Source organism: Pleurodeles waltl, chromosome 2_2 (genome assembly GCF_031143425.1).
Source record: "Pleurodeles waltl isolate 20211129_DDA chromosome 2_2, aPleWal1.hap1.20221129, whole genome shotgun sequence".
Taxonomy (NCBI): Eukaryota; Metazoa; Chordata; class Amphibia; order Caudata; family Salamandridae; genus Pleurodeles; species Pleurodeles waltl.
The window spans coordinates 1,165,395,669-1,165,419,266 of NC_090439.1; the positions used below are offsets into that span (position 1 = coordinate 1,165,395,669).

At 48.3% G+C, this 23,598-nt stretch overlaps 1 long non-coding RNA gene across 2 annotated transcripts in view; it reads right to left on the minus strand.

Moving 5' to 3' along the window:
* Nucleotides 1-23,598, minus strand: part of LOC138275000 (uncharacterized) — a 95,484-nt gene that overhangs the window by 15,668 nt on the left and 56,218 nt on the right. The window contains exons 3-4 of one of the 2 annotated variants that reach the window (XR_011200402.1): nucleotides 21,497-21,564; nucleotides 8,385-8,766 (exon numbers count right to left, since the gene is read on the minus strand). This is a non-coding gene — a long non-coding RNA (uncharacterized lncRNA). The remainder of the gene's footprint in view (nucleotides 1-8,384; nucleotides 8,767-21,496; nucleotides 21,565-23,598) is intronic. The other variant, XR_011200403.1, reaches the window with a different exon arrangement.

Below are 23,598 nucleotides of genomic sequence, written 5' to 3' on the forward strand. Positions count from 1 at the left end.
GGGAACCCACAAACTATGGGTACCTCTTGAATCCCTATGATGTTGGGAAAAAAAAAGACGCAAATCTGGCATGGGTAGCTTATGTGGACAAAAAGTAATGAAAGCCTAAGCGCGAACTGCCCCGAATAGCCAAAAAAAGGCCTGGCACCTGAGGGGGAAAGGCCTGGCAGCGAAGCGGTTAATAAAATGTTAACTTTCTGTTATTAAAGCTGGGAAATGTTATATTGTGTCAGGACCAGAGGTGAGGATCATGCTAGCCGCAGACACCTAACCTTGGAATCGATACCCAAGCCATGCCATCCCCGGTGGTGTGTTTGCAGACCAATTTCAAAGGAGGAAGTCCTGATGGGCTAAAGGGGCAAAATTCTCATTCTTACGGACCTGGCCTACCAGGCAGTAGAGTCTGATAAACGTGTGCAGGAATCCAGTAACAGAACTCTTCATGCCAATGCAGGGGTCGCTTCTTGAGATCTGTTGACATGAGCTTGCAAACCTTCACATGCATCACAAATTCATAAAAATCTAACCCGGCCTGCAGATCGAGTAAACGGAATAATCTACTTGACCTATCTGTAATATACTTGACCCTCACACTGTTGTTAAGTTATATGATCCGAGGCAATATTTTATTTAGCTGTCATTTTTTCATTATCATATATGAGAGCACCTTCAAAAATGAAAGTTCAGCATTTTTACAAATTTAGCCCACATTAGGCTACACATGACCTCTGACTTGCCTCTTAGTTCACTAATATCATTGTCATCAGGGTGGGGGCAGAAATATTTACTAATTCATGCTAAAGATCTCACTTAAAAAAATATATTGCTAAAAAGTGATGTGGTTGTGCACTGTCATTTTCAAACATATATTCCATTGACATGATAATAAACTTTCTGAATAACGAACAAGTTACTTACCTTCGGTAATAATTTATCTGGTAGAGATTCTAATAGCAAATTCCTTACCTTAGAATTTCTCCCAGGCGTCAGACTGGATCCAGAGACTTTTATCATAGCAGTACCCTTGTGCACAGTCAAGTGGCGGCAGTCGACTCCGCGTCTGTCGTTGGTGTCGTGGTCACCGTGATGACATAGGGGTCGTATATAGGCGCCACCTCGGCGTAGTGATGTCAAGTTTCTTTTCACTACTTTGACGCCAAAGCGCAGAGCCATGAAGAACACCAAGAATGGTGAGCCAAAACTAAGGCCCTGTAATGGTTATCCCTGTCCAATAAAATCAGTTCGCAAGCAGGAAGGATGGGTGGGTTGGTAAGGAATCTGCAACTAGAATGTCTCTACCAGATACATTATTATCGAAGATAAGTAACTAGTTCATCTGATAGAGACTTCTAGTTGCAGATTCTTTTCTTAGAATAGATACCCAAGCAATACCATCCTCTGAGGTGGGCTGAGAACATAAGCTCATACTAGAAAGTCCTGAAGGACCGAATGACCAAAGCAGCTGTCTCTGCGGACCTGACTGTCCAGAGAGTAATACTTTTTAAATGTGTGCAGAGATGCCCACGTTGCTACTTGACAGATATCAATGACAGGAACTCAAGGTGCTAACGCTGTGGTAGCAGCATTAGCTCTTGTAGAGTGAGCGCGCAAACCCTCAGGGGCTTGCTTCTTAGCTAAAGCTTAGCACATTGTGAGATGTTACACTTCTGCACCGCCTTCCCTTTCTTCATACCCACATACACCAAAAAAAGAGTTGATCATCCAAACCAGAAATCTTTGGTACGATTGAGGTAGTATGCCAATGCTCTTTTTGCATCCAGACGGTGGAGTCTCTCCTCTTCGTGAGAAGAATGTGGGAGTGAATGAAAGAAGGAAAAGTGATGGATTGGGCTTCATGAAAGGGCGTGACCACTTTTGGATGGAATGAGGCCCTCGTATGGAGCCCCACCTTGTCAGGGAAAACAGACAACAATGGGGATTTAGAAGAAAGAGCCTGAAGCAACATTAAGGTCTTACTGAGGCAAGATAAAGTGGAGTGGGGGGAAAACAAATAGGTAAGACCCTTACGTAATCTACCCACAAGAGGAGACTTAAAAAGATAATGTTGGTCCGGCAACTTTAGGAAGGCTGAGATAGCCGCCAAGTAACCTTTAACAGGGCCAATGCAGAGCCTACTGGGCGAAAGATATGATGAACAGAAGAACTGCAGGGAAAGAAGCAGGGAGGGGATCAAGAGACTTGTTTGTACACCATGCACAAATTGATGCTGACAAGCGTATACCATTTTGGTGGAGGGACTCCTGGTTGCCAAGATAACCTCACAGACTTCGGGTGGAAGGTCAAAAGCCGTCAACTGCCGCCACTCTATCTCCACGTGGAAGGTGAAGATTGGACAGCTTGAGATGGAGAACCATCCCCTGCTGCTGCGCCAAAAGTGCCTCCCGAATATGCAGTCTGACTGGAAGATCGGTGGCCATGCTCAATAGCTCTGGATACCGTACTCTCCGTGCCCAGTCTGGAGCCACAAGGATTACTTGGGCCCGGTCGTTCTTGATCTTCTTCAGAACTCTGACCAGAAGTGGTATTGGCGGGAAGGCATAAAGGAGGCCTGAGATCCACTCAAGACGAAAAGCTTTGCAGAGCGAGTGCCGTCATGAAAACTCCAACATGCAAAACCGCTGACATTGAGTGTTCTTTACAAAGCCGAACAGATCTAACCAAGGCTCTCCCCATTTGTGAAAGAGACCTTGCACCTTTTCTGGATGTAGACGCCATTCGTGATCGACTGACTCAACGGCTGCGTTTGTCTGCTCTGGTGCTTAGGGATCCCACCAGATGTTGAACCACCAGTGATATGCCCTGATGTGCCAGCCATGTCCAGAATCACAGAGCCTCTTTATGAAGGGTCCAGGACCCTACTCCGCCCCGTTTGTTGCAGTACCACATGGCAGTAGTGTTGTCCGTGAACACCTGCACTACTTTCCCTTTGAGAGAGGGAAGGAATGCTTTCAATGCAAGCCTGATTCCCAAGAGCTCCAGAAGGTTGATGTGGGGCCCAAAATCCGCATGAGACCAGAGGCCTATGATCTTCGCCTCTCCTATATGGCCGCCCCATCCCAGGAGTCTGGCATCTGTCACTACTGAGATATCTAGTTGGGGAAGTGAGAGGGATCTTCCGTTGATCCGATCCAGATTCTAAAGCCACCACAGCAGATTTTTTGCAGTCCCCTTCGACATCTGGACCATGTCGGAGAGATTCCACTGATGCTGTGCCCACTGGAACTTCAAGTCCCACTGAAGAGCCCGCATATGCCATCTAGCATGTGTCACTAGCAGGATGCAGGACGCCATGAGGCCCGGCAGCCTCAGAGTTGTTTTCACCGAAAGCCAGGATAGAGGCTGAAACATCAGAATCATAGCATGAATATCCTTGATTCGCTTTTCGGGAGGATAGGCCCGAAACTGCACTGTGTCCTGAACAGACCCGATGAAACGGAGCATCTGGGAGGAAGTCAGGTGAGGCTTTGGCATGTTTATAGTGAACCTCAATGTGTGCAGGAGGTTCGCCTTAGTCTGAAGGTGGGAGACGACTTTCTGGGGCGTGTCTGCCTTCAACAGCCAGTCGTCGAGATAGGGGAAGACTGAAACCCCTAACCTGCGCAGATGAGCTGCAACCACCGCCATCACTTTACTAGATAGTACCCGTGGGCAGGCAGGACGGGAATATGGAAACAAGCACCCTGCAAGTGTAACGCTACCATCCAGTCTCCTGGGTCTAAGGCAGACAAGACATGAGCCAGTGTGAGCATTTTGAACTTCTCCTTCTTGCGGAAGAGAATGACGGCCCGAAGGTCTAGGATAGGACATAAGTCTTTGCCTTTTTTGGGCAGCAGAAAGTAGCAGGAATAACAACTACAACCTACTTCTGGCACAGGGACCCTCTCTGTGGCCCCTTTGGTGAAGACAGCCGTGACTTCCTAGCAGAGAATTGCCAAATGATCCTCCGGTAAGGGGCCGTAAGATGGAGGCATGGCCGGTGGGGATTACCCCCTTTGAACGATCTGCAAAACCCACCTGTCTGTTGTGATGGTCTCCTAGTGGGGCAGGTGATGGCGAATCCTGCCACCAACTGGTATATGAGGGTGGTTACGGACTAGGAAGGTTTGGAGGCTGCATCAGGGACAGCGGTGGAGTGGGCAAACCTCTGTTTTCCTGTCCCAGGAGCCCGCAGGATTCCACATCCACGGTGGCTGTAAAAGGGACACAATAGGGAGCCTGTTCCATGGCCACGAAAGGGGCAAAAGATAGACTGTTGGGGGTGAGGTGCAACCGAGAGGCCAAGGGATCGAGCCACAGCCTGGCACTCCTTAAACCTCTCATGCGCTGAGTCCGCCTTGTCGCCAAAGAGACAGGTGCCATCAAAGGGCATGTCCATGATTCCTGGAAAAATAGATGTCCTCAGCCAGGCGTGGCTCCTCAAGGCCGCCGTCAACGCAACCGATTTACCTGGAGAATTGGTTGTGTCCATTTCAAAGGGAATGGTGAACTTAGCTGCATCTCTCCCATCAGCAACGGCTTGGGAGATGTTAGCCCGGGCCTTCTCCGGGATCTGCGGCAGAACTTGCACGACCGTATCCCACAAGCAGTGGTTAAAGCAGCACAAAAGGCATGCAGTGCTCACCGACCGCAACACCAGAATGGAGGAAGAAAACATCTTCTTACCAAGTTGGTCTTTGATTCTCTATCCGGGGGAGCGGAAAGTAATGCACCAGATGACAAGGATGCCTGGATGAAAAGGCTCTCAGGTGAGGGGTGTTGGGGCAGGAATTTAGGGTCATTTGGAGCGGGCCGATGGTGGCGAGAGATTCTACTGTTTACAGGAGCCCATGTGCTGGGTCTGGACCAAGTACCCGGAAGGACATCAATGAGGGCTTCATTGAAGGGGAGGAGAGGCTCTAAGGTAGAAGGCCCAGCTTGAGGCACCTCCGTCAGGAGATTCGTCCTGACCGCTACAGTGGACAGCTCCATGCCAAGGACCTCAGCCGCCCTACTGACCACCACAGAATAAGAGGTTCCCTCCGCCGTAGCCACGGTAGGAGGAGAATGCATGCCAGCATCTTTATCTAGACCATTAGCCTCGTCCTATTCCTGTTCCCAGTCCAAATCAGGGTTATCTAGCTGGTATTCTAAAAGGCCCAGTGTCCCCTCCAATCCTTCCTTGTATTTGTACCCATAGTAATAAGGGTCCGACCCCAATCTGGGGTGAGAACCGCATCGAAGTCAGAAGCAGCGTTGGCCGACGCCGTTCTTTCTGCGGGTCATCGTGGGTAAGAATTGGGTCGACGCCGATCGTGTGCACCACCAATGTCGGGAGCACTGATGACCTAGTTGGTGTCGAGGAAGGTCGCGATGGTACGACCAGCGTCAGCACGAATCAGGAGGGACCACTGGGGGCCGAGGCCAAAGACGCTGGTGTGGAAACCTTAAGGACCCTCATCTGAGCCCCCAGGCCCCGAAGGTGTCAAAGAAGGGTCAGAATGCTCAAATATGAGGCGCATGGCCTCATAAAACTCCTTGAGTTGGGCAAGGGTCGCCCTGGCTCACGGAAAATTGGGGAGGTGCAGAGCACAGCAAGGACACTCCTCCCACGTCGCATTGGCTGAGCGATGCGATGTAGTTGGAAAATGCCTGGCCTTCTTCAACTACTTCTTTCTCTTACCTGAATGACACGAAGAATTTGATGACGAGTGGTGGTGACTCCGCAAACAGTCTCAAGACATTCCTCATGAGTGACACCGTGAACGATGCCGAGTCAAGCATCAGGCCATCATGAGCTTTAGGGACCTCTCCCTCAAAGCCTTCGGGTGCATGGTCTGGCACTCAAAGCACAACTTTGGGTTGTGGTCGCACTCCTAACAACACAAACGGACCTGATGCCGATCTGTCCCTGACATCATATGGTGACAGGCCTCGCAAGGCTTGAACCCGTTCTTCAGGGACATAATGATGCGCCAAGGGTCAACACAAAAACCCTACAAAAGGGTCCAATATGCTTAAAAAATTACCAGGGTTTCTCTTCTCCAGATCAGCGTGTGGCACAGAAAATAACGGACGTCACTACGTCGAGGCGGCGCCTGTATACGACCCCGACGCCATCCCAGAGGCCACTAAGCCAATGACAGCTGTGGAGATGACTGACGCCACCTGAAGGCGCACAAGGGTACTGCTGGAAGAAAAAATCTCCAAATCCAGCTTGAGACACAGGGGAAATTCTAAGATAAGGAATCTAATGTAAGGAATATGCAACTAGAAGTCTATCAGATATGCAGTTTTACTGATAAAACCACATAGCGCATACAATTTATTTATTTTCAGAAATTAGGTTTGTGCAAAAAAGTTTAACAGACAATGGGCCAGATGTAGGAAAAATAAAAATAGCGAGTCGCATTTTGCGAGTCAATGCGACTCGCAATTTGGTATGCCAGGAAAGAAACCGGTCCGATTTTGCGACTCGCATCCGGACTCGCAACGCTGTGTGCGAGTCCGCAGATTGCGAGGTCGCTGTTTGCGAGTGTGCAAAAAACGAACTTGCAATTAGCGAGTTGGTGTCGCAAATTGCGAGTTTCCTCAAAATTGCTTGCAGGTGCAGCAGAACACTCCAGAAAGCACACAAAAACACTCTGGAAACACTTCCTGGCACATGATGATGACATCACAGCCAGGAAGTTAACAAATACACCTGGGAGGAGGCTGGACCACACCCTTTTACAACTGCCAGTCTGCACACTGAGCTAGCTGCAGCAGCCATGGAGGGAACCCTCCGAAAAAGGAAAATTAAATTCTCAGAGAGGGAGCTTGAGGTGCTGACCGAAGAATGTTGTCAGCACCATGATGAGCTCTTTGGGAGAGCTGCCCTCACTGTTCCAGAGGCCACCAAAAAGAAAATCTGGCAGGAAATGCAGGAGAAAATCAATGCCCTGGGGGTGAGCCACAGGACAATTGAGGACATAAGGAAGAGGTGGTATGACCTCCGCTCCCGGACCAAGGAGAGGGTGGCAGAAAGGCTCCGGGAGATGAGAGGCACTGGAGGGGGACCATCATCTGTGCCACCACCCACACCCCTTGAAGACAGGATTGAGCAAACCTTTGAGCCAGAGGCAGTGTGTGGATTTGGGGACCTGGACACTTCAGAGCCCAGCACATCAACCGGTGAGTACCATGTGATAAGCCTGTACCCCTATCAATGTCATACACCACCCACCATGTACACAGGTGCATGCACAACCAAATTAGCTCCATTTCAGGGTAGAAAAAGCCAGAATGATGCATTATGGGAAATGTAGTCCAATAGGCAGTGCATAGGCAAATGTTTATTAGGAATTGTGCAAAAGATACTAGACACTGACAGTGTGTTCCCCATGTCCCACAGGTCTCCAGCAAGACACCCCCTACACCCCAAGCACCCAGGCCCAGGAGGACACCCCAGGACCCTCCAGCACCCCCACATGCACAGTCAGCAGCATTCCTGCAGTTGTAACGCCTGCTGCAACAGCAACGCCAGGAGGTGCCCCAGCAACAGCCAGGGAGGATACAGGTGCGAGGACAGGGCAGCCACCACTGCGCAGGCGTCGCAGGGCAAGAGCGTCTGATTTCCGGATTCCTCCTCCAACCAGCAGTGAGGCACATCTGCTGCGGGGTCAGCGCCTGCAGAACACAACATTGGGCAGGATCAGTGGGGTGCTGCACCGCATTGAAAGACAAAACCAGTCAAGCATGCAGCACCTCAACAGGCGGATGGACCTGATGTGCCAGAACACTGGGGACATTGCCTCTGCCATCAGGGAACTGGCGGCCGGACTGCTGGGTCAGGCAGAGGCTGGCCGGCGCAGGGATCGGCAGATTATGTCAAGACTGGACAGGATGGCCACATCAATCGGCAGGCTAGCCATCAACACAACATGCCTGTCGAGGAGGACAGTTGGCCTGCAAATTGAGATGGGCCATTTTGCTGGGGATGTTGCCAGGGGCCTGGGACGTCTCACACATATCATTGAACTAATGGAGACACGTGAGATGTCGAGGGCCACCGGGGAAACACCCCAAGATAGTGAAGAGGGCTCCACAGTGAGCAGTGTATCTGCCACTGACAGTAGGGTGCTAAGGAGTGGGAGGCAGAGCACCATAGATGCGGCTGGGACCAGCAAGGCTGGCAGGAGGGGCAGGAGAAGTTAGCCAACAGCCCGGACAAACAAATGTGGCACATGGCTTTAATGTGCCACATGAGTGGTTGGCAGTTCCCTGCCCATGGACAATTGAATCTTGTATATAGTTATTGCATGACATTATTAAAACAGTTATTTTTCTTCCACTTAACAAAAGGAGTGTTTGGTTAATGGGTGAGTATGGTGGGAGTTTACACGTACCGTCCAAAATATTGCGTAGCAATGTGTTCCCGTCTCAGTCTGCCTTGATTAGCTAGACTCCTATCCCCATGATGGCGGTGTGGTTGTTCTTGCTCTTCCTCATCAGGATCTGGGTCTGCAGGGGTGAGAGGTAGCCCACGTCTGGTGGCTATGTTGTGGAGGATGGCGCATGCGACCACAATTTTGAAGGCGGTAATGGGGGTGTATTGGAGGGCGCCTCCGCTGCGGTGGAGGCATCGGAATCTTGCCTTCAGGAGTCCGAAGGTGCACTCGATGAGGTTCCTGGTCCTCTTATGCGCACTGTTGTATTGCCTCTCTGAATCATTGCTGGGTGTTAAAAATGGAGTCATGATCCATGGCCTTAGAGCATATGCACTGTCACCTGTTGGGCACAAAAGTACACTGTTAGTAAGTCCAGATAGTCGTGCACAGTGACCTGTGTGTATGTCTGCAAGGTGTATGCAGCTCTACCTAGGAGGTATCCATCTCCAAACTCCCCACGTTCCAGGCGTTGATGTATCCCACTATGTCTAAAAATGTATGAGTCATGGGTACTGCCTGGAAACTTAGCTACAATGTCCGTGATGACGTAATGGGCATCACAAACAACCTGTATGTTGAGTGAGTGGGTACACTTTCTGTTGCGGAATATATGTTCCAGATTGGCGGGGGGCATATTTGAATGTGTGTCCCATCTACACATCCAATGACCTGGGGGAAGTGGGCAATGCGGTAAAAGTCCAGCTTGGTGCTGTTAATTTCTGCCTCATTCCTTGGTAAGTATATGAACTGAGACCTGTGCGCTACTAAGGCATCTAGGAATGCCCTGAGGAACCTTGACACTGCACTTTGGGATACCCCACCTGCCACGGCAATGACCCCCTGATAGCTCCCTGATGCCAAGAGGTGCAGTGCGCATAGTACTTGCACATGCGTAGGGATGGCGCAGCCACGCAGAGTCTTGTGTTCTAGCTGTGGTTTTAGTAAATCTATTAATTCTAGAATGGCAGCGCTGCTAAGGCGGTATTTATCATAGATCTCCTCTTCAGTTTGCTGGAAAAGGGTCTGCCTTGTTCTATATATCTTCTCCTGTCTGTGGCCCCTCCTCCTCCTCTGCTGGGCTGCGTAGACTCTCCTCCTCACTGCTATCAGGTATATGTCCGCCATCTTGAGTGACCCAGATGCCTTCTGGGTCTCCTTTTATACTTTGGTAATGGTTACCACCTGCTCTGAGTTAGTGGTAAATGCGACTTGCAAACTGGGTTTTTTGCGACTAGTCGCAATTTGCGAGTTGCAATTGCATATGGGTTGCGACTCGCAAATTGCGACTCGCACATTGCGGGTCGCAAAAGGGGGTCGCAACGGGTGCGACTCGCAAACGGGGCACATCGCTTTTTGCGATTCGGAAATGGGCTTATTGCATCCCATTTCCGATTTTGCACTGTCGCAAATTGCGATTCGGCCCGTTTGCGAGTCGCAAACGTTTGCTACATCTTGCCCAATATTTAGTATTTGCACATCACCAAGCAGTGTTTGGATTTGTTTTAAACCTCTAAAAATATTTTATTCACCACACAAAATTAAAACAATGTGCCTGTCTGAAGACTGAAATATATTCTGAAATCTGTGTAAGGTTCACTTATTTGTTATTTCAATGTTGTGTTAGAAAAAAAGCCTGACATCTTACAAACTTTAATTTCACACGCGTTGCACAGCATGATTTTCACACAGTTCACTTCCTTGAATTTCACTGAGAAAAAGAAAAGTAAATGTTTCAAGACAAACTGACTTTTGACCTCTGTCTCTGAATGCAGAGTAAACGTTGACAAGATGAATACAAGATTTAGAGGCATCTATATTGCTTGCCAGAACGGGTGAGTAGGCTGTAAAAATAATTGTTCATGATGAAATCTCATTTGCCATAGTCAGTGGGCAAGTAGATATCTTGAGGCCTGCTTCAGGGGGTTGCTTCTTGGGAAAGGCATTAAGGGCCATATGTACGAACACTTTTTCCCATAGACACAGAATGGGTAAAAACCTTTGCTACATCTGGCCCTAAAGATCTTAATGCAAAGCCTGGCCCATTTAGAATAGGTCTGCTTCTGCACTGCTCTACATTTCTTCGTACCAAGAAACCCCAGAAAAAATTGGTCGTCCACAAGGAACTCATATGTGCGGTCAAGGTAGAACACAACGCTCTTTTTGGATCCAAGCGGTGGAGTCGCTCCTCTTCTTTAGAGGGATGTGGAGGAGTGTAAAAGGTAAGCAGTGTGATGGATTGGCCTACGTGAAATAGAGTGACCAGTTTTGTGAGAAAGGAGGATCTTGTACGAAGCACCACTTTGTCAGGATAGATCGAGAGGTAAGGCGGCTTCGATGACGAGGCCTGCAGCTCACTCACTCTTCGAGGAGATGGAATTGCCTGAGAAAAGCTATTTTATTTGTAGGGAGACTGAATGGACAGTTGTGGAAAGGCTGGAACGGAGCACACACTAAGAATGTTAAGAGCAGATTGAAGTCCCACTGAGGAATAATGAATTTGGAAGTAGGGAAAAGATGGACAAGAGCTTTTTGGAACATATTTACATTAAGGGACTTGGAAAGGGATGTGGCAGAAAGAGCCAAAAGATATACTTTAATAGTGCCCAGAGCAGAGTCCTGCTGGGAAAGGGAGAGAATGAAGAGGAGGACTGTAGAAAGGGGAGCAGAGAGGGGATCAATGTCTTTTTCTAGACATTATGCCACCAATTTTGTACAACAGCACGCATACACTGTCTTGGAGTGAAGCCTGGCTGCCATGATCACGTAGCAGACTTTGGGAGGAAGGTTGAAATCTCAACTTTAAGCCTCCGTCTCCATGCAAGGAGGCAAAGACTGGCTGCTGCAACAGAGGATACTCCTGAATTGGCAGCATGATCAGACGACCAGTTGCCATGGTCAATATAACAGACACTCTGTGCCCAGCCTGGAGCCACAAGGATGATTTGGGCCAAGTAATTCTTGAGAACTGTGGGCAGGATTGGTATGGGCAGAAATGCATACAGGAGGCCTGTGCTCCACTTGAGAAGATAAGCATCTGAGCCATAGCCATTTTGAAAACTCCAGGGTGCAGATCTGCTGACATTCTGCATTCTCGGCGAATGCTAACTGATGTAATCAAGGCTCTCACCATTGTTGAAATTGAACTTGCGCCCCCTCTAGGTAGAGATGCTGTTCACGATCCTTTAGACCTTGACAGTTGAGTTACTCGGCCCTGGCATTCAGAGAGCCCTCCACCACCTGGATGCACATGGTGTTAAGAAGGCATATTAGGAGGACTTAGAGACTGCAGCTGTCAGGGGGTTGCACACTGAACAGACTGCTGACCGCCAGACCCACGAGGTCTCTGGGTACCTCGCTCTGAGATAGAGAGGCTGGGAAGCACACACAGCGCAGGGGTTGGGAGGGAATTTGCACAGCTGGAACCCACTTCTGTAGCCACGTCAGAGGATTGAGAGCGACTTGAGGCCATAGAATGGCCCAAGGACTTGGGCTTAGCCCGACTGTCCTTAAAGCGCTCATGCTTCAAATCATCTCCCTGACACCAGCACTTCTACTTTTGCTTCGAAAGTGTGAAAACCCAATTACTAACCAAGTTATTGAAAAAGGGCATGGGACACAATATCTTGCATAATGTTTATTTTCACATCTTATAGTAAATATGTGAAACCATCACAATACAAGATAAAGTCCTGTATCCACTTTTCAAAAGTATTGGTTAAGATACAAGTTACTAATTGAGTTTGCATATTATCAAAACAATTAGAAATGTTATTGAATAGGTCCCACATGACATTTGTTTGACTTATTACACAGACTGTGGTTCTTGTGGTCAATCGGGGTTGTCCTTGTTTACTATACATATGTTCTCTAAAAAGAACTTAAAAATCAGTTCAAGTCTTTAAAGTTTTGCCACACAAGGTACTCTGTGACAACATGGCATATGTTCCATCCGCCATTATATGAACTGTGGGCACTATAATCCACTTGTCAATTGGCAAACAGCAGACCTAGCATGTTCTGACATCAGATAAAGGTGTCAAGTAGGCCATAAACAAGTCCATGACTTCCTCAAGTAGTGGAACTAAAATGTTGTGGCTGATTGCATGGCAAAGTAGTGGCCCATGGAAGATAGTTATCCATACACAGACTTTTGAAAGGTTTCCCTAATGGAAGGTAAACCTCAGTCAATTTCGAAGTACTTAACTTTTGTATGATACAAGATACAAGTAGGAAAATACAGGTCTGGCTGAGATGGGAACTGGGGACAGTAAACAGCACTCTACAGCCTTTTCCCCTGCTCAGAGCAGACTTTAGAATGACAACGTGGTTGAGCCTTTCTAGGCGTTTCAGGTATGAAATCGCAAAGTGTCCTTTTCACCCTTGCTACGTTCTCCAGAACATACGAAGTGGAGGCTGCCGCTTCTGTAACAGTAAGACTTTCAATGACAGGCAAATGAAAGTGAAGGAAAAACATGAGACCTCCTGTGGTTGTCTGATGATAAACAACATACGCAATGTATTTTACCCTCTGGATTCGGAGAATAAAGATTTCAAGTACCAAGAAGTTTTATGACTCACAATGTATGGCTGAAAAAACTGGTTCTTCTTATCCAGTCTCCCCATAGGAAATCAGGTGCTTAGAAGATGAGCTGGAATCCAAAGGCACCTAACAGTGAGCTGGAGCCTCGGAGTTCTGAGCAGTATCCACCAACTGATAGGGAGTAATAACCGCAAGTCCTTAGGATTCACAAAACCCTTGAGGTGGGAAGAAGACTTTAGTATGAGTGTGAACCTCTGGGGTCATGTGTAGGAAGTTGGCTCCATATATACTATTTCAAAGTAAGAAATAGTGTGCACAGAGTCCAAGGGTTTCCTCTTAGAGGTAAGATAGTGGCAAAAGTAGATAATTCTAATGCTCTATTTTGCGGTAGTGTGGTCGAGCAGTAGGCTTATCAGAGAGTAGTGTTAAGCATTTGCTGTACACACAAAGGCAATAAATGAGCAATACACACTCAAAGACTTACTCCAGGCAAATAGGTTTTTATATTGAAAAATATATTTTCTTAGTTTATTTTAAGAACCACAGGTTCAAGATTTACAGTTAACACTTTAAATGTAAGGTACTTCACTTAGATACTTTAGGAACTTTGAATAAAAGCAATATCATATAGTCTTTGTAAAAATGGCAGCAAGCTATTTTCAAAGTGGACACAGTGCAAAAATCAACAGTTCCTGGGGGAGGTAAGTAAAGGTTAGATTAGGAGGTAAGTAAAACACGTACAAGTCTCAGTTCTGGGGCATAGGCTGCCCACCGTTGGGGGTTCAAGGCAACCCCAAAGTTACCACACCAGCTGCTCAGGGCCGGTCAGGCGCAGAGGTCAAAGAGGTGCCCAAAGCACATAGGCGCCTATGGAGAACAGGGTTGCTCCGGTTTTAGTCTGCCAGCAGGTAAGTACCTGCGTCCTTGGGGGCAGACCGAGGGGGTGGTTTGTAGAGCACTGGGGGGGGAACACAAGTAGGCATACAAAACACACCCTCAGCGGCACAGGGGAAGCTGGGTGCAGTGTGCAAAGCAGGCGTTGGGTATTCTATTGGTTTCAATGGAGGGACCCAGGGGTCACTCTAGCGGTGCAAGCAGGCACAGAGGGGCTACTCGGGACAGCCAATGGGCAAGGCACAGGGTCGCCTGGGTGTCTCCTCCTGTGCTGAAGTTCGGTTCCTTGAGGTCCTGGGGGCTGCGGATCCAGTGTTGGTTCCAGGCGTCGGGTCCCTTGTTACAGGCAGTCGCGGTCAGGGGGCGCCTCTGGATTCTCTCTGCAGGCGTCGCTGTGGGGCCTCAGGGGGGGTTGTCTCTGGTTACTCACTGGCTCGCAGTCGCCGGGGAGTCCTCCCTGTGGTGTTTGTTCTCTGGATCTCGAGTCGGGGGCGTCGGGTGCAGAGTGTGAAGTCTCACGCTTCCGGCGGGAAAAGCGCAGTCTTTGAAAGTTGCTTCTTTGCTGCAAAGAAGTAGCTGGTTTTGAACAGGGCCGCTGTTCAAAGGAGTTTCTTGGTCCTTTAGTCCAGGGTGGTCCTCTGAGGCTTCAGAGGTCGCTGGTCCCTGTCGGCTGCGCCGCTAGTTACAGGGTTTCGAAGTTGGAGACAGGCCGGTAGGACTGGGGCCAAAGCAGTTGTCGTCGTCCGTCTTCTCTGCAGGCTTGTAGGTCAGCAGTCCTTCTAGTTTCTTCAGGTTGCAGGAATCTGATTTCCTGGGATCTGGGGTGCCTCTAAATACTGAATTAAGGGTGAGTTTAGGTCTGTGAGGGCAGTAGCCAATGGCTACTGTCCTTGAGGGTGGCTACACCCTCTTTGTGCCTCCTCCCTGTGGGGAGGGGGGCTCATCCCTAATCCTATTGTGGGAATCCTCCAAACTCAAGATGGAGGATTTCTCAAGGCAGGGGTCACCTCAGCTCAGGACACCATAGGGGCTGTCCTGAGTGGTAGGTGGCTCCTCCTTGTTTTCCTCATTATCTTCTCCAGCCTCGCCGCCAAAAGTGGGAGCAGTGGCCGGAGGGGTGGGCATCTCCACTAGCTGGGATGCCCTTTGGTGCTGTAACAAAAGGGGTGAGCCTTTGAGGCTCACCGCCAGGTGTTACAGTTCCTGCAGGGGGAGGTGTGAAGCACCTCCACCCAGTACAGGCTTTGTTCCTGGCCACATAGTGACAAAGGCACTCTCCCCATGTGGCCAGCAACTTGTCTGGTTTGCGGCAGGCTGGCAGGGACTGGTCTCACGCTTTTCACAAGTGCACACTGCTGGGATGGGGCGGCCATCCCAGATAGTTGGAGATTAGAGGACTCTGGTGTCTGGCGGAATCCAGACTCCACATCAATTTCCTGGAGCTATAGGCAATCCGGCTAGCATTTAAAGCAGATCTTCCCTCTGTAAAGGGGAAGTTAGTGCAGGTGTTCATGGACAACACAACTGCCATGTGGCACTGCAATAAGCAAGGCGGGTGGGGTCGTGGACCATTTGTCAAAAGGCCCTGCGTCTCTGAACATGGCTGGAACAGCAGGGCATAACCCTGGTGGTTGAACAATTGGCAGACAAACTCCGCCATTGATGCCTAGCGGATTACGAGTGACATCTCCATTCGGAGGTGGCGCAAAAACTCTTTCTGCAATGGGGAGGGCCATGGTTAGAGCTGTTCAACTTCCAACAGAACGTGCAATATCAACAGTATTGCGCATTGGAGTTTGCAAGACCGCAATTGTTCAGCAATGCTTTTTGATGCGAGCGGAGATCAGGCCTTCTGTATGTCTTTGTGCCCATTTCACTTCTGACCAGATGTTTCAAGAAGATCAAGGACGACGAGGCACAAGTAATCCGTGTGGCTCCAGACTGCACAGAGAGTCTGGAATCCCAATTCTGAAAATGAGCATCCATGCTCCGATCAAGCTTCCTCTATGGGAGGATCTTCTGTCTCAGCAGCAGTGGAGGGTTCTTCACCCGAACCGGTCCACTCTGCACCTTTATGTGTGGAGATGGAGTGAGGACAGTTGACAACCTTCCTCTCAAAGTCTGTAATGTTGTTTTAGCAGCCAGGCTTTCTTCCATAAAAGTGGTATATGCCTGCTGTTGGCAAAGCTTTGTAAAATATTGTACAGATAAGTTACTAGATCTTCTTTCTGCTTCCCTTTCTGATGTTCTTTTCATTCTGTCCCTTGCCCAGCAGAGCTCGGGTCTGGGCACTCTTGAGGGCTATCAGTCTGCTTTATCTACTTTTCTGCGGCCGCCTGACCAACTGTAGGCGGGTGTCGTCCACCTCGCCTACCGACGCTCTGACATGGCGCCGATCGCGCACCTCCTCCGTCCCCGTCCAGCGTCACCAAGGAGACGCGTGGGGGCGGAGCACCCTGTCGGCACCGGACTTCCGGGTTGCCGCACCAGAAGAACGCGAGGACGCCAGAATAAAGGGAGACGCCGAATGCGGTATAACGAACGCCGGTGAAGAGGAAGACGTGGAGGAAACAACAGAACAGGGAGAGAAGACGACCGGAACGAGTGACGAGGAGCAGAAACCCAGCCCAAGCAGTGGAGCAGAGGAAAAGCCTTGAGGAGGAGAGGATCCCTGCCACGACCCAGGAGGGTCGTGGCTGAACAAGGTACGGGCTATATTCAAGGGAAACCGACAGAAGGGGGATAAGGGGGGTGGAAGGAAGAAAGAAGACCAGGGAGGGCATAAAGGGAACGGGACAACTGGCGGAGGGTAAACGCCACCTCCAACTAGTGTGGGAGGCACAACAAAGGGAGGCCAGAGAAGACCGAGAGGCCCTCCAAGCCACCCTGAAAAGTCAGGCCACTATAATGGCCAATAATCAACTAGTTCATGAGACCGCCCTTCAAAAATTGACCGATACCATTGCTGCCAGCAAGGTACATCCGAATGTGCCTAGCTCGGTACTACAAAAATATCAAGAGGGTGAGGATCCCGACTCCTTTTTTACGAACTTTGAAAGAGTGGCCTCATCAGCTCAATGGCCTGAAAACCGATGGGGCCAATACATCGCTCCCCTCTTAACAGGCACCCTCCAGTCCGCCTATCAGGCTGCAAATCCCGGTGGCACCACCCCTTATTTCGACATTGAGAAGAGTATTCTTGAGAGAGTGGGGCATGATACTGAATATTATCGGATGAAGTTCCGCAAAGTTAAATGGGGTCAGAATGAAGATCCACGTACATTTTACTACCGGGTGAAGGACCTAGGACTGAAGTGGTTGGGACCCTTGGGGACTAACCGCGAAGACGTCATTAAGGCCATCATTTTAGAGCAATATCTGGATTCCCTTCCTAGAAGCACCCGGAATTGGATAAGACAGCACCCTAAAATCGACACCGAACTAGCCATCGATTTGGCTTGTGCCTATCACCAGTCGGTGGACGTTAAAAGCCAAACTTCCAGACCCCTGAACAAAATACCCATCACTCCTCCTCAATATACAACTAGACGAACCCTTGAGGAGCCCGGATCCTCCCGGAGTACAGATCGAAACCCCATGCAACAACCCCAGTGTTTCAGTTTTGGGGAGTGGGGCCACATAGCCCGAGGGTGTCCAAAGAAGCATGAGGGAGTGGAACCAATGGAGATAGGGGTTACTCGAGGGAGAGTGTTGTGCATAGGGAAGGGAGATAAGTCATTCAAACACGCCCTGCGAATAAATGGACAATTGGTCACAGCCTTGATTGACTCCGGGTGTAGTCAATCAGTTATATGCCGAGATGTAGTCAAATCTGTAAAGCCCGCCACCGACCAGTGGGTGACTATATGTTGTATCCATGGGGACCGAGCTAAGTATCCCCTTGAGTTGGTAGAAGTGGAGTGGGACACCTATCATGACTTCCTCCCCAGGGGACTCATGGATAATTTGAAAGAAGACTGCGTCATTGGGACTGATTATCTGTGATTTCATGACCTCTTAGATCAAATACGGAAATCCAACCCTATCGATGGTTGGTGGGTAGACGCTCCATTTAGTAATACTCCAATTTATGGCCCCCCAGAACGAAAAAAACTAACCCGAAAAGAAAAAAAGGCAGAAAAACGAAAATATGCATTTAATCAAAGACAGGAGAATATAGAGAAAACAGTGGCCAATATAACCAGCGCCCCAGTGTCGTTTAGAGTAAGCCAACGCGAGGATCCCACCCTCGAGCACGCCTGGAGAAGTGTCAAAAGTGACTCTACCAGAGAGGTAGGTCCACACTTTATAGTCCATAAGGACCTTCTATATAGAGTTTCCACGACAGTAAATGGCGAGAAGAAACAACTAGTAGTTTGTGAGCCTTACCGGACTCAGGTTTTGTTCCTAGCTCATAACCAGCCAGGAGGAGGCCATTATGTCCGAGAGAAAACAGAGGAATACCTATTGAGACGTTTTTACTGGCCGGGAGTCTATGCCCATATCCGAAAATACTGTACCCAATGCCCAAAGTGTCAACTAGTCGAACCAGGAGCAACTAGGAGAGCCCCGTTACATCCCCTACCAATTATCGATACTCCTTTCAGAAGAGTAGGCATGGACTTGGTCGGACCTCTTTTACCATCTACTAAGGGCCACACCCATATCCTCGTTCTGGTTGATTATGCCAGCAGATATCCTGAGGCTATCCCTCTTACTACTACCACTACCAAAGCTGTTGCACAAGCCATGATAACATTTTTTTCACGGGTTGGTTTCCCAGAAGAAATTCTTACCGATCAAGGGACACCATTCATATCTGGGCTCATGAAACAGATATGTAAAACTCTAGGAATTACCCAAATAAAAACAGCGGTATATCATCCACAAACAGATGGTTTAGTGGAGCGGTATAACCTCACCATTAAAACTCTCTTGCGGAAGATAGTAAGCGACTCGGGAAAAGACTGAGATCAGAAACTACCCCTAGTGCTCTATGCAATACGGACACATGAGCAGTCCTCTACTGGGCACAGTCCGTTTGAACTAGTATTCGGGAGACAGCCCCGTAATTTACTATACATGGCGGCAGAGTTGTGGGAGGAAGAGAACAATGAAGAGAGACCCCTCCTAGATTATATCCACAATTTAAAGACACAACTCCAGACGGTCTGGGAGGATGTAAGACACCATTTGGAAAAAGCCCAAGAAACTCAAAAAAACTATTATGATCAGGGCACCAGACTGCGGGTTCTTCAACCCAACGATCAGGTATTGATCATGCGACCTACCTCTGAACATAAGTTACTGGCAAAATGGCAAGGGCCGTATCGAGTAATAAAAGCAGTCACCCCTGTTACTTACTTGATTGAACTAAACGATCACCCCAAACGGACTCAAATCTATCACATTAATTTATTTAAAAAATGGGAAAATCCTGGGAACAATAGTGGTCTTCCTGCTAAGGGATACCTAGTAACACCGACCAACTCATTAGGGCTAGACCTATGTCCCACCCTCCAACCAGAAAAACAAATAAACCCTTGTGTCAATGATTCCCTACCGGACACTGAGAAACGTCAATTACTCGAGTTAATACAAAAACATTCTAAATTCTTTTCCGAACTCCCCGGGCAAACGTCTCTGGTTCAACATCATATTCGGACACCCGAGGGCCAAACCGTACGCCTACGGCCCTACCGAATTCCCGAAGCGAGAAAGATTCTTATAGAGGGGGAGATAACAAAAATGTTATCTTTAAACGTCATTGAACCTTCCACGAGTCCGTGGTGTTCCCCTGTCGTCTTAGTTCCGAAACCGGATGGCTCTGTCCGGTTTTGTATCGACTTCAGAAAGCTCAATGAGATATCGCTCTTCGATGCATATCCTATTCCCCGGGTAGACGAGGTACTAGAGAAGATAGGACATGCACTTTCATGTCCACCATTGATCTAACGAAAGGATATTGGCAGATTCCCTTAGCCCCAAACGACAAAGAAAAGACGGCGTTCGCAACCCCTTCTGGTTTTTATAATTTCACCGCCCTTCCCTTTGGGCTTCACGGTGTACCTGCTACATTCCAACGCTTGATGGACCGACTCCTACGGCCCTTCCAAGAGTTCACTGCAGCCTATCTGGACGATATTGTCATTTTTAGTACAACCTGGACAGAACACCTACAACACATAGAGAAAGTGTTCTCCACCCTAGCGAGAGCAGGCCTTACCGCCAATCCTACAATGTGTGTTCTAGGGCCAACCCAAATAGCATATCTCGAGTATGTAATTGGTATGGGAGTTTTGCGTCCTCAGAAAGATAAAGTAGATGCCATTAGATGGATACCCCTCCCCAGAACCAAAAAGGAACTTCGTTCTTTCCTGGGGTTGGTGGGGTATTATCGTAGATTCATTCCGCAATATTTCACCATTACTGCCCCCTTCACAGATTTGTTAAAGAAGCAATACCCTGCCACCCTTCCTTCTTTTTCTCCTTCTCAACTTCAAGGCTTTCAATTACTCAAGGAGGCCCTCTCAACCGAGCCAGTATTGAGATGTCCTGATTTTTCTAGACCCTTCCACCTTTTTACCGACGCTTCCAACGTCGGCCTGGGAGCAGTCCTAGCACAGCCCGACGATCAGGGACATGACCACCCCATCGTCTATATTAGTCGTAAGTTATTATCAAGGGAAACTCACTACCCCACTATTGAGAAGGAATGCCTTGCCATAAAATGGGCGATTGAGTGTCTACAGTATTATCTCTTGGGTCGGCCTTTCGTCCTCTATACTGATCATGCCCCATTGACTTGGTTAGCCTCTCATAAGGACACTAATTCCCGGGTGTTGCGCTGGTTCCTTGAACTCCAGCCCTTTACCTTTCAGGTCCGTCACATCCCTGGGTCCAGCCAGTGCCCCGCTGACTTTCTCTCCCGCTGCCCGGATTCTACGGTCCTATACCAGTCCCGTTCCTGGGATGGGGTGTGTAGGTGGGTTTCGTCCACCTCGCCTACCGACGCTCTGACATGGCGACGATCGCGCACCTCCTCCGTCCCCGTCCAGCGTCACCAAGGAGACGCGTGGGGGCGGAGCACCCTGTCGGCACCGGACTTCCGGGTTGCCGCACCAGAAGAACGCGAGGACGCCAGAATAAAGGGAGACGCCGAACGCGGTATAACGAACGCCGGTGAAGAGGAAGACGTGGAGGAAACAACAGAACAGGGAGAGAAGACAACCGGAACGAGTGACGAGGAGCGGAAACCCAGCCCAAGCAGTGGAGCAGAGGAAAAGCCTCGAGGAGGAGAGGAGCCCTGCCACGACCCAGGAGGGTCGTGGCTGAACAAGGTACAGGGCTATATTCAAGGGAAACCGACAGAAGGGGGATAAGGGGGCGGTGGAAGGAAGAAAGAAGACCGGGGAGGGCATAAAGGGAACGGGGCAGGTTGTTTTGGGTGCCGGGGACCGGGAAACCACTGATCACCTTCCTACCCTGTCACCAGCCTAAAATAGCCACTTGAATAGCCCGCTCCCTCCTTTGTTGCCTAATCTCAGTTAATACACTGCCTCCTGTAGGTCCTTCCCTCACACCCCCACACCTGTACTAACAGATCATAGAGATATCAAATTACCCTCCTACTTACCTGGACATATCCTCTTGTTTTTCCGAGAGCCCACGGGAACCAAGAAGAAGCTGTCTGGAGAACGCCACCTAAAAGGAAAAAGAAAGAACATTAAAGTCTCAGAAAAGCCACCCAAGCTTTCACCAGAAATCCTCCAAAGAGAAATTGGGAAGAATCACAGTCATTATAATTACAATCACCCTACTATAATAAATAAATTGTGCTTATGCCCTTATAGGGCCCTAAAATCCGCGTCTGAGTTCTCTATACCACTGAGCCCACCTCACACCAACCCTCTTGGTTAAGTCCCCTATTGTAAATAGGTTTTTAAAATGGCTTGTACAAGTTTTCCCCCTACCCCGTTCATTATGTCTCACCTTGGCTCTTAGATTTCTGATGTGTGCCCCGTTTGAGCCACTTCATAACTGTCCCCTCAGGCTGCTCACAAACAAAAGAGCATTTTGTGTGGTCATAACATCTGCCCGGAAGGTGAGTGAGCTGCAGGCCTTGCCATTGAAGCCTCCATATCTCATAGTTTTTCCTGATAAAGTGGTGCTTCGCATCCGTGCATCTTCAATTAAATGTGGCGACCCCACTGTATTTTGTACAGACTGTCACCCTGCCCACTTTCTTTGCTCCCCTGAATCCCTCTAAGGAAGAGAAGCGAGTCCACCTACTGGACCCAAAAAGAGCATTGTTCTTCAAACCTAGCTTACTATTTTTTATACTTTAAAACTATATTACTATTTATAAAGAAATAGGAAGACACCTCATCATTGTTTCATGATAACACTAATTAAATATTGGACTCTCTCTTTAATAGCCTATCACACACCAATCTTTGGGCAGGGTTTCCATAGCAACCCACTAGAACCACAAGTTAAAACATAGCCCATATATTTTACAAACTGCACATTACTGTGCAACTGAAATGCAGGAGTTGTGCTTGACTTTTTCCAATTGTAACCATATCCAATACTACATTACATTTTTTTGTTTAATGCACTATCACAGACGTAGTTACTGTAAAAAAACACAACTTAATTGTAAGTTTCCACATATTAACACCATCCAATGATATGAATTTTATTTTTTGTTCAAACAACTCATGCCCTCCATTTTAGTCTTTCAATTTAAAATATCTGCTACACCTCCAGCCTTCCACCTTGAGCTATTCATGATTGCCTAAAGAATGCTTAGAGTGTTGATTCTAGGTCACTACTTTGTGTTCAGTGCTAATGAGTGTGCTATAAAGAGTGGCACTGAGAGGGAGCTTGATTTGCCAAATGTGGACATAAGTTTGACCTGCCAGAGAGGTTTAAAGTGGCATCAATTGCTGTCTTTGGTAAAAGGAATTGGAGATTTCCAACCCCCTGACATCATGATTGTTCACTGTGGTGGTAATGTCCTGGGCATGCTTACTGGGCTAGGACTGAAAATCCTGATGAAGGATTTCTTTGCACAATTAATGGTACTTTTTTTCTCAGTCTGCCTTGGTATTTTTCAACATATGTCAAAGGCAGAAATAGAAATGGTCAACCGTATTCTGTCCAACAGAAAAACAAATCCAAGAAGCAGGTTAATCAAATTATTTCTGCATACTAAGTAAACACAACATGGGTCTGATCTACAACAAACCTTTGCATTGCCATGGATGGAATCTATAGAAGTGAAAGAGTTCACATACAGACAAAGGAAACAGGGTGTTTCTCTCCAACCTGAAAAACTGCATTTGGCATTATGTGTAATTGTCAGCCACTGCACAATAAACGCAGTCTCTTTTCAGAGCCAGCCTATTTCCCCAAACACTAGTATTTTAATTTTTTTTCAATTTAAAATTTACAAATATGTTGTGAATACGCGAAACAAAAGCAGACATTCAATGCACACCACCACATTTAAAATGCACATTAAATGATTGTTTCTTACCAAATGCTTCAATATCAGTGGTTCTGTGAGCGTGCACGAGTACCTCACTTGGTCTGTAAGTGCATGCATGAAGCTGAGTGGTTCTGTGAGTAGGTGCATGAGCCTACGAGTCGATGTGTGTGCAAAAGTTGACAAGTGTGTCTGTCAGTGCGCGCATGAGTGTTGGAGTGGGTTTGTGTGTGCATTATTCTCTG